The sequence below is a fragment of the Acomys russatus genome, chromosome 3, assembly GCF_903995435.1.
Source record: "Acomys russatus chromosome 3, mAcoRus1.1, whole genome shotgun sequence".
Taxonomy (NCBI): Eukaryota; Metazoa; Chordata; class Mammalia; order Rodentia; family Muridae; genus Acomys; species Acomys russatus.
Window position 1 is genome coordinate 5,668,450 of NC_067139.1, and position 9,519 is coordinate 5,677,968.

At 42.3% G+C, this 9,519-nt stretch overlaps 1 pseudogene; it reads left to right on the top strand.

Annotated features, from left to right (window-relative positions):
- The first annotated feature begins 2,733 nt into the window (after positions 1-2,733).
- Positions 2,734-3,216, top strand: LOC127186904 (cofilin-1-like; annotated as a pseudogene).
- The last annotated feature ends 6,303 nt before the right edge of the window (positions 3,217-9,519 follow it).

The window sequence follows — 9,519 nt, forward strand, 5'->3', positions numbered from 1 at the left end:
ACCACAAGAAGGCACCAGATCTCATTACAGGTGGTTGTGAGCCACCATGTGGTGCTGAGAATTGAACTCAGGACCTTCGGAAGAACAGATGGTGCTCTTAACCTCTGAGCCATCTCTCCAGCCCGGCCCTTACTTCTTATAACTTCATGATCTGAAGATCTTCTCACACTTGTTTAAAGCCAAACAACACAGTGGCAACTGAAGGAAAAGTCCCTTCCACATTTTGTGCTAAGAGACTTAGGCATGCTTGTGCATAATAGAATTGGACTTGTATATTTTTCACATACAGCAATGAACTGAAAATGGGAAAATGAACTAAGTAGAAGCACTAAAGCCACAAAACTTATAGAAGCAATCATAGAAATAAGCTTATGTACCATTATCTTTATTTATTATAAATGACTATTTACTTACTTGATTATTCTTGTCGATGTTTCCTTATTCTTCTTGACCAGGAAGCAGTGAAAGTGAACTTGAAAGTCACAGCTCAAGGTGGTGTTGGTGACAGTGACTGTCCAGCACCGTAGCTCCCCCGGGTAAGATCACCTAGAGTGGTGACACTATGTCTCATTCACACAGCATTTTCCTCCAGGGAGATCATGTAGGTCAGGGAGGGAAAACCTGGGCAGAATCTTAGCAAACCATCCTCAGTTGAGCACTAGACAGAAGCGTGAGGCATCAACTAGAAGCTTAGAAAACATAAATTTAGCTCAGAGAAGGTTGTGTAGACTAGCCAGGAGGAAGCAGTGCCCTGAGAGATGGAGAGGCCCATGCATGCTTTAACGCAGAACAGGTTAGATTAGAGCAGAGTGGAAGAGAATACCGGGTTGGGACAGAGACGTAGTTGAGGAATATTTACTTAAAGAGACCAATAGTGAAGCTAGTGGTGATGACCTTAGTACTTGACTTGGTGCTTAAGAAAACAAGTAGAAAATGGAGAAAGACAAGAATTATCAGAAAAGCCTGAGAAGCCTGGAGGGCAGCCTTGACTGACTGGTGACCAGAACCTTATGTGTCAGAGAAATCAGACCAATTCTGAGAGGGCTTCAATGGATCCTCTGATCAAGGGAGGAAGACCAAACTGTTTTGTTCCGACTTTCTCCATGCCTGTCTTTTTCTATTAACTTGATTGGGGTTTTTTGTGTGGGGAGGGCACGGTGGGGTTCTGAGACACAGTCTCTCTGTGTAGCCTTGGCTGTCCCAGACTCACTCTGTAGACCAGGCTGGCTTCAAACTCACAGTGATCCACCTGCCTCAGCCTCCCAAGGGCTAGGATTAAAGGTGTGCACCATCACACCTGGCTTCTATTAACTTGCAATTAAAATAATTTTATGAGTTTGTCTCGAAGAACCACCCTCTAATCATTTAGGAATAGACAAAGTACAAATGCCTATTACAATTTAGTTTCCACAAATTAATGTTACATAAATAGCATTTAAACATGAGGATTGGTAGTCTTAACTTAAAAAAGAAAAAAACACACCAATTCTGAAAAAAAACAAAAACCAACCAACCAAACAAACAAAAAAACATGACCATAACAGGATATTGGGAAGTGGCGAGTCCATACTATCCAGACGGTTGAGTCTAAATTGAACTGAGACATTTGGAACTACTACGGCTGGACTGCGGATGCTAATTTATTCTTAATAGTGCATGGAATGAATTTGCTATAGAGGTTATTGAAAAGTCGGGTTCAGATGCAGCAGATTATCTCTAAAAAGTTGAAAAGACAAAGAAAATATAATTTATGAGCCCATAGCTAATGTTAGAACTTGGTAGAATCTTGCCAATCCAAATAATCAGTAAATTTGATCATTTCCATCCTGTTCCCTCCAAACATGAGGGATCTGGTTGCATTTTGGTGAAAACTATTTAGCTCAATGTGGTCTCTCATGTAACTCGGCACCACAACTCCAGCGAGAAAACTCTCCTGCTCAACTGAGTGAGTCAAGACAGCCAGGAAGGAGGCCCCCTTCTGCCACCATGACTCACCATGCATGAGACTGAGCTGGTGACCTGGGAAGGGAGCCGCTGCATCTCCCTTACATGTGGACCCACTGTTAGCCAAGGTCGGTTAGACCACCAATCCCACACGTCAAATTAGGCCTTTGCCTTGCAAAGTACCAAGGAGTCACACAGAGGTCATGGGTCTACTCTTCCCAGCTGTACTTACAAAGTTTTCACACAGTGTTTATGTTGGCAGGAAGAGTCTCCTAAAGAATCTCGTGGTAATGTGTTGGGAAGGGCCAAACTAATCGCAGCATATCCAGGAAAGTGATGCTTACCGTTGTCATGAACTGTTTTCAAAGAAATTCTCCTCGTTGCTTTTTTCTCTTATTGAGAAGTTTTATTGTAAGCATCTGTAGTCTATTGTGCTTGCTGTGGTGACAGAATTTGAGTAAATTAATTGCTAGTAAAGTTTACCTTTTGACAGTCCTATGATGGTGCAAAGCTTTCTTTATAAAATTATGCTTCCCGTAATGGTCCTTGGAAAGCAGATAAATCGTGTACACACAGGCAATGGTGAATATGCAAGACTTATTGCTGAACCTGTTTTTTCATAAGCAGGAGCTGACAGAATTACTGTGTGTGTGTGTGTGTGTGTGTGTGTGTGTGTGTGTGATCTGCTTGGAAGGTTCAGCAAGAGTTGGATCCTGGCAGAAGCTGCAGCAGCTCAGTTCTTCTGTAGCTCTCCTGTCTCCCTTTCACTTTTGAAAACATGGCCTCTGTGTGGCTGTCTTTGATGGTGTCGTCAAGGTGTTCAGTGATGTGAAAGTGCGCACGTCCTCAACACCAGAAGTGAAGAAATTCAAGAAGGCGGTGAGTGTTCTTCTGTGTGAGTGAGAACGAGAAGAACATCATCCTGGAGGTGAGCAGGCAGATCCTGGTAGGCGATGTGGGGCAGACTGTGGACTGCCCTTTTGTCACGATGCTGCCAGACTAGGACTGCCACTGTGCCATCTGAGATGCAACCTATGAGCATCAAAGAGAGCAAGAAGGACAACCTGGTGTTTATCTGCTGGGGCCCTGAGAGTACACCCCATAAGAGCAAAATGAACTATCCAGCCTCAAGGATGCCATCAAGGAAAAGTTACAGTAATCACGCACTAATTACAAACAAACTGCAACTGCTACCAGGAGGTCAAGGACTGCTGCAGCCTGGGTGGAAAACTAGATGGCAGTGCTCTCTCCCTGGAGGGCAAGCATTTGTGAACTGCCGCCTGCCTTCCGCCTGCAGCCACTAGCGGTCCCAGACCTTCCTGTGGGTTCCAGGCCACCCCTTTCCTGCCAGTTCTGGCCTTCCCAGACTGCTATCAATCTTCTGATTCCTCTTGGGTGGAAGCATGGGTTTGGGGAGAGCCTGTGATCTTTTTTGTTTTTGTTTTTGTTTTTTTTTTCAAACAATACCCTTACTCCTCATCCCTCTCTATCACAGGCTGCCAACTTCTAACCACAATAGTGACTCTGTGCTTGTCCATTTAGTTCTGTGTGTAAATGACCGCCCCACCCCCGAACCCATGACACCTGGTTGCCTTCCTCTTTGCCTTCGTCTTGGTCACTCATGGAAACCCCTGCAATTAAGACAAAACAAAATAAAAACAAGAAGAAGGCTAATTAACAAAAGAGTAAAAGAAGCTTAGGGGACAGGAGATTAGAGTTATATGCCTCCCTCTCTTCCTCTGCCTCCTCCCCACTTGTCATAGAAGAAAAAAAAAAAAGGTAACGGAGAAAGCACAGTTTCTATTATATCTGGATCACAGCTATTGTCAGTGTTGGAGTCCAATAGTTTCAACCACAGTGAGGTGCTTTTGTTCATTGCTAAGTGTTTTTGTTTTTTTTGTTTTTGATTTTGTGTATGTGTGTGAGCATTTTGGCACTAGATCCTGATAATATTTTCTCCTTTGTAGAATATCTATTCACCCTGCTTATCTTTTCCTTTATGAGCAATTTTTAAAAAATATTTTCATTAATTTATTCATATTATGTCTAAATTGTTATTCCATTCCCTGTATCCTCCCATTCTTCCCTCCCTCCCGCTTTCCCCCTACTCTCCTCCCCTATGACTGTGACTAAGGGGGCCTCCTCCTCCTGTATATGCTTATAGGGTATCAAGTCTCTTCTTGGTAGCCTGCTATCCCTCCTCTGAGTGCTTTATGAGTAATTTTTAAATAGTCCCCTCCTTTTTTGCTTTTGTTTCCTATGGTTTTGTTATTGAATAAAATAAAAATTACAAAATCCAGTATCGTAAAAGTTGTACCTCTGTCAGATTCGGCCTAATATTTCCATGTTTTTAATCTATTGTTAGGTTTTGTTGTTGTTGTTATTTTTGTTTTGTTTGTTTCTTTTGACTTTTTTGTTTTTTGTTGTTATTGTTTGTTTCAAGACAGGGTCTCTCTGTGTTAGCCTTGGCTGTCCTGGACTTGCTTTGTAAACGAGGTTGGCCTCAAACTCACAGCGATTCACCTGCCTCTGCCTCCTGAATGGAGTGCTGGGATTGAAGGTGTGTGCCACCACTCCCGACATGGATTAAGGCATAGTGGGAAAATCAGATGCCAACATGCAAAGCAGTAGATTTTCAGGTTACCAAAACAAAACAAAACAAATCCCCCCAAAACCCCAAACCAAACCAAAACAAAACTATAGTTTTAATATGCACTGTAATCTGAACACCTACTGTTTTGCATGCTGGCATCTGATTTTCCCACTATGCCTTAATCCACGTAACCATTTCCCAGTGTAGTTTGTTGCTTTTGTCCATGATCATTGGAACACAAACCTAATAGTTTTTTTCTCAGATCTTTACTGTTCTTTTGGTCCAAATACCTCTCTTTCTGCAGTATCAGGTTTGACTACTCTAGCTTTGTGATGTTTCAGGCAGGTCCTTTAATTTTCCTCCTCCTCCTCCTCCTCCTCCTCCTCCTCCTCCTCCTCTTCTTCTAACTTTGTCTTAGTTGTTTGTGGTCTCTTGATACTTCATGTGAATTTTAAGAATCCTTTAGCTAGTTCTTTTTTTTTTTTTTTAATGTCATTTGCATTGTATAAGGATTGTGTTGCATCTGAGGATTTCATTAATTAGTGTTGGCCCTGAAATAACAGTTTTCTTCGACTCATGTTTCTGACATGTTCTTTCATTTACTTGTCCTTAAAATTTCTAGTAGTATCTTGTAGTTTGACGTTTACAAGGCTTTCTTTTATTTCATTAATTGTATTCCTAATTTTTAATTTTAGTTAAACGTGTGTGTGTGTGTGTGTGTGTGTGTCTGAGTGTGGAGATCAGGGGATGATTTACTGGAGTTGATTTTCTCATTCCATCATGCGGATCTCAGGAACTAAAGTCAGATTCTGAGCCTTAGAATTCAGGGCCTTTACTTCTTAAGCTATCTTCAGTAAGCTATAGTTAAATGCATTATATAGTGATTATTTTAACATTTTAAAAAGAAAATTTCCCTTGCGAGTACACAAAAAGGCAACGGATTTTGTGTGCTGACTTCATATTTGGCTTTGGCATCGGGGTCATTTCTGCTCTCCTGGCCTGACTTTGGAAGTCCTCTCCGTCGGCATGTCTGTCTGTTGGAAGTCTTTAGGAGTATTAGTGCTAACTCTGTTTCAAAAGCACTATAAGATTCTGTGGGAAATCCATCTGTTATAGACTTGTGGGGAGATATTTTTGATTTCCAGTTACAGATTGTTTATTTGTTTGTTTAATGTTGTGAGACAGGGTTTCTCTGTGTAGCCTTGGCTGGCCTGGACTTGCTTTGTAGACCAGGCTGGCCTCCAACTCACAGCGATCCGTTTGCCTCTGCTTCCTGAGTGCTGGGAGTGCCAGGCTTTGGTTATATAGTTTAAGAGCTTTCAGTCTTAAGAGCTTTTTAGTCTTTTTAGGTTGTAAGGTTTTAGAAATTTATCCAAATTCTAGATTATGCAATTTGTTGTATAGTTATTTGTTCTCTTAGAATGTTTTTAATTTAATGTGTATGGAGGGTTGCATTCATTTATTTTTGTGCATCACATGTTTTCTGTGCCTGAGGAATAAAAGCCAGAAGAGGGTATGGGTCATCAGCATCTTGAGTTACAGATGGTTATGAACCACCATGCGGATGCTGGCAGCAGAACCTGGCCCACTGCAAGAAAACAAAACAAATCAAACAACAAACAATACTTTGAACTGCTGAGCCATTTATCTTACATCACATATAAGACCTCGTCTTTCATCCCATCTTAGCCAAAAGCTGCTATAGCTAGTTAATCTTTTAAAAAATCTTACTTTTGTTGGCTTCTATACGATTTTCTATTACAAAAGTTAATGAATTTATTCTCTAATGTTTATTGCCTTCTTCCTCTGCAAAGTTTGGCTTCAGTTATTTTTGTTTTCTGGTTTACTAAGATTTAAAATTTCTTGGCTTGAGATGTGCTTTTTAATGACAGTATTTACGCCTTTACACCTCCCTTAGTACTGCTTTTATTGCACCCAGTACATTTTGGTGCATTGTATTTTCATTTTCTGTAGTGATTTTCTAAGATCCCTTGCATTCCTTCTTTGACCTGGCTTTGGTAAGACTCGTTTAAATTCTACGTTTTTGTGAAGCACCCAGGTCTCCTGTTACTGTTTTATAACCTCATACCATTGTGGTTTGTCTTAAGGTTTGTCCGTTGCTGTACTAAAACACCGTGACCAAAAGCATCCTGGGAGAAAAGGATTTCTTTCAGTTTGTAGATTATGATTCATCCTCAGTGAAAGTCAGGGCAAGAACCTGAGGCAGGAACCTGAGTATAGGAAGTGAAGCGGAGGCCACCGAGGAATGATGGTCACTGGCTTGCTCAGCCTGCTTCCTAATATACCCTAGCACTGCCTGCTCAGGGGTGACAGCACCCACACTGAGCTGCCCATCCCACTGCCTGCTCAGGGGTGACACCACTCACAATGGGCTGCTCATCCCATTGCCTGCTCAGGGGTGATACCACCCACACTGGGCTGCCCATCCCACTGCCTGCACAGGAGTGACACCACCCACACTGGGCTGCCCATCCCACTGCCTAGACAGGAGTGACACCACCCACACTGGGCTGCACATCCCACTGCCTGCTCAGGAGTGACACCACCCACAATGGGCTGCCCATCCCACTGCCTGCACAGGAGTGACACCACCCACACTGGGCTGCCCATCCCACATCAATCACTAATTAATAAAAATGAAGCAAGGCTTGCCCACAGGCCAAATTGGTATGGTCATTTTTCTCCATTGATGTTCCTTCCTTCTTGCCAAATGACTAGCTTATGTCAAGTTGACATAAAACTAGCCAGCACAGAGTTGGAATTGATAATATGACTCAAATCTTTTAATTTGCTTGAGCCTGTTTTATGGCCTGGGATAGGGCTTAGGCTGGAGGCTATTCAATATGCCATAGAGTTGGGTTGTACTTCCTGTGTATGTCTACGTGCAGTTGATATGTAAGTGTTGCTCAAGGTATCGTTGCCTGTTGCTATCTCACTGTCCTAGTCATTGCTAGAAGCAGATTATTGAACTCCCTGCTAGAACTGTGCTGTTACTTACTTGTAAGAAAAACAATATTCTTCTGTTGCACAAATAAACCCTTGAACAAAATAAAAGTAACGAGCAAGAACATTCCTTCTTGTAAAAAGGATGCACCAAGGCCCAGACTGGACTAGCAAGTAACACACAGGGCCAAGGCGGTCTCTGTCTTCTGCTCTTAACTCAAGGCAGGATCTTGGCAGTTCCTCGAGTGCTCATTGGCTAACTGGAAAAGCAGTACAAAAGCATGGAAGGAAAGCAGGAAGGGTCAGCTGCTGGGATGCTCTAGTTGCAGGAATTTACCAGGGTCTTTAAAAAGGGCTTACCAGGTAACTGAAATAAAAATTTTGCATAAAAAGTTTTACCACGTAGGGCAGATATATGGAATACCAGCCCTTGGCAGACTAGCCACCTGACAGAGGCGGGAGCAGGAAAACATCACCCTTCATCTGCTTCTGCTGTCAGATGTTGTCTCTTTACGACTGTAGTTTTCTCCTGGTACAGCGACTGTCACTGCTTCAACCTTTTGTTACGCCTGTCTCTATGTCCTAATCACTTTGGTGTTCCTGTCTCTGTTCACACTTCCATTACATTTGACTTTATTAACTATTCCTGCTCTGCCTTGTGGGAATTCCTTAGGGCTGTTTTCCATTTTGTTTAATTACACTATCCCCATTACCTTCATTATTGACATTATTTTGCATTTCTGGAATTTTTAGTTTGATTTTTTTATTTTGTTTTTTTGAGACAGGGTTTCTCTGTGTAGCCTTGGCTGTCCTAGACTCACTTTGTAGACCAGGCTGGCCTCAAACGCACAGCAATCCACTTGCCTCTGCCTCCAGAGTGCTGGGATTAAAGGCGTGCGCCACCATGCCTGGCTTTTATTTTGGTTTTTAAAACTTATCAGTTTTACAGTTTCACAGGATTCTTCATGTTTTATGATTTTTCTTCGATTCTAAAGATGATAAGTTTTCCATGTGCTTTTAAAATTCAAGAACTTATGTCAAAAACTTCCCAGCTATTCATTTTGTTGGCTGTTGTTAGTTACTCATATGTTTTGGAACTTAACTTTTTAGGCTCGTCTGTTTGTCTGTCTGTCTGTCTGTCTTTCTGTCTGTCTGTCTGCCTGTCTCTCTATCAACCACTCATTCTCTCATCTCCCAGTCTCAGATGTCAGGTTGCCTTCTTTGGGACCTCATGGCATTTCAATGTAGACTAGATTTATGTAATACCCAAAGCTGATACAGTCAGCAGCTGCTTTCCATTCCTGCTTGTGGGGGTGTCTGTGTAGCACCCCATTTCCTTCTGCCCTCAGCTGCCTCGACACTCTAGCCACTCGCCGCTTTGGTCAGTCACAGTTAGTTGAGCATTTCCCTTCACACCATCCCCATACACACTTATTGGCTTCTTTGTGGTCAGTGCAATTTCCTGGCATGAAGTCCTGAGCCTGAGTGTGAGATACCTTGTGTTTTCCGGTCTTTTGATCTCAGTGACTTGAATCTGGATTCTGGTCCAGGGCCACCAGGCCTGCGGGTTTAGGCCCTTGGACCTCTTTGCATTTCTTCCAATCTCTGTTTCAGAAAGCGATTGTCCTGTTACCAAGCTAAATCACTTCTGCATGGGACTGATAAAATTATATTTTCCTCCCTGTCCTAACTTCAAACCTATTGACTTTCTGTCCATAGTTTTTGTTGCTGTCTCTAGTTCTTTAGATATGAAGAAATATAGCATGTGTGCAGGGGGGTGGGTTATGAGAAAGTATTCTGTTTTTAGAATAAAATTATAAGGTCTCCAAAATCTTTACCAACACCAAGACCAAGGCAAACAGTATTACTGCATCCCTGAATCCACTGGAAGCCTCCTCCCTCCAGGTATGCCCTCCTCCACCTCTGTAAGGTGGTCAGTGTACAGTACTTTAGTCTCACTCTTTCTTTCCCTGCTGTTTGATTTTTGCTTTCATTGGTATCCATTAACACAGTTTTAG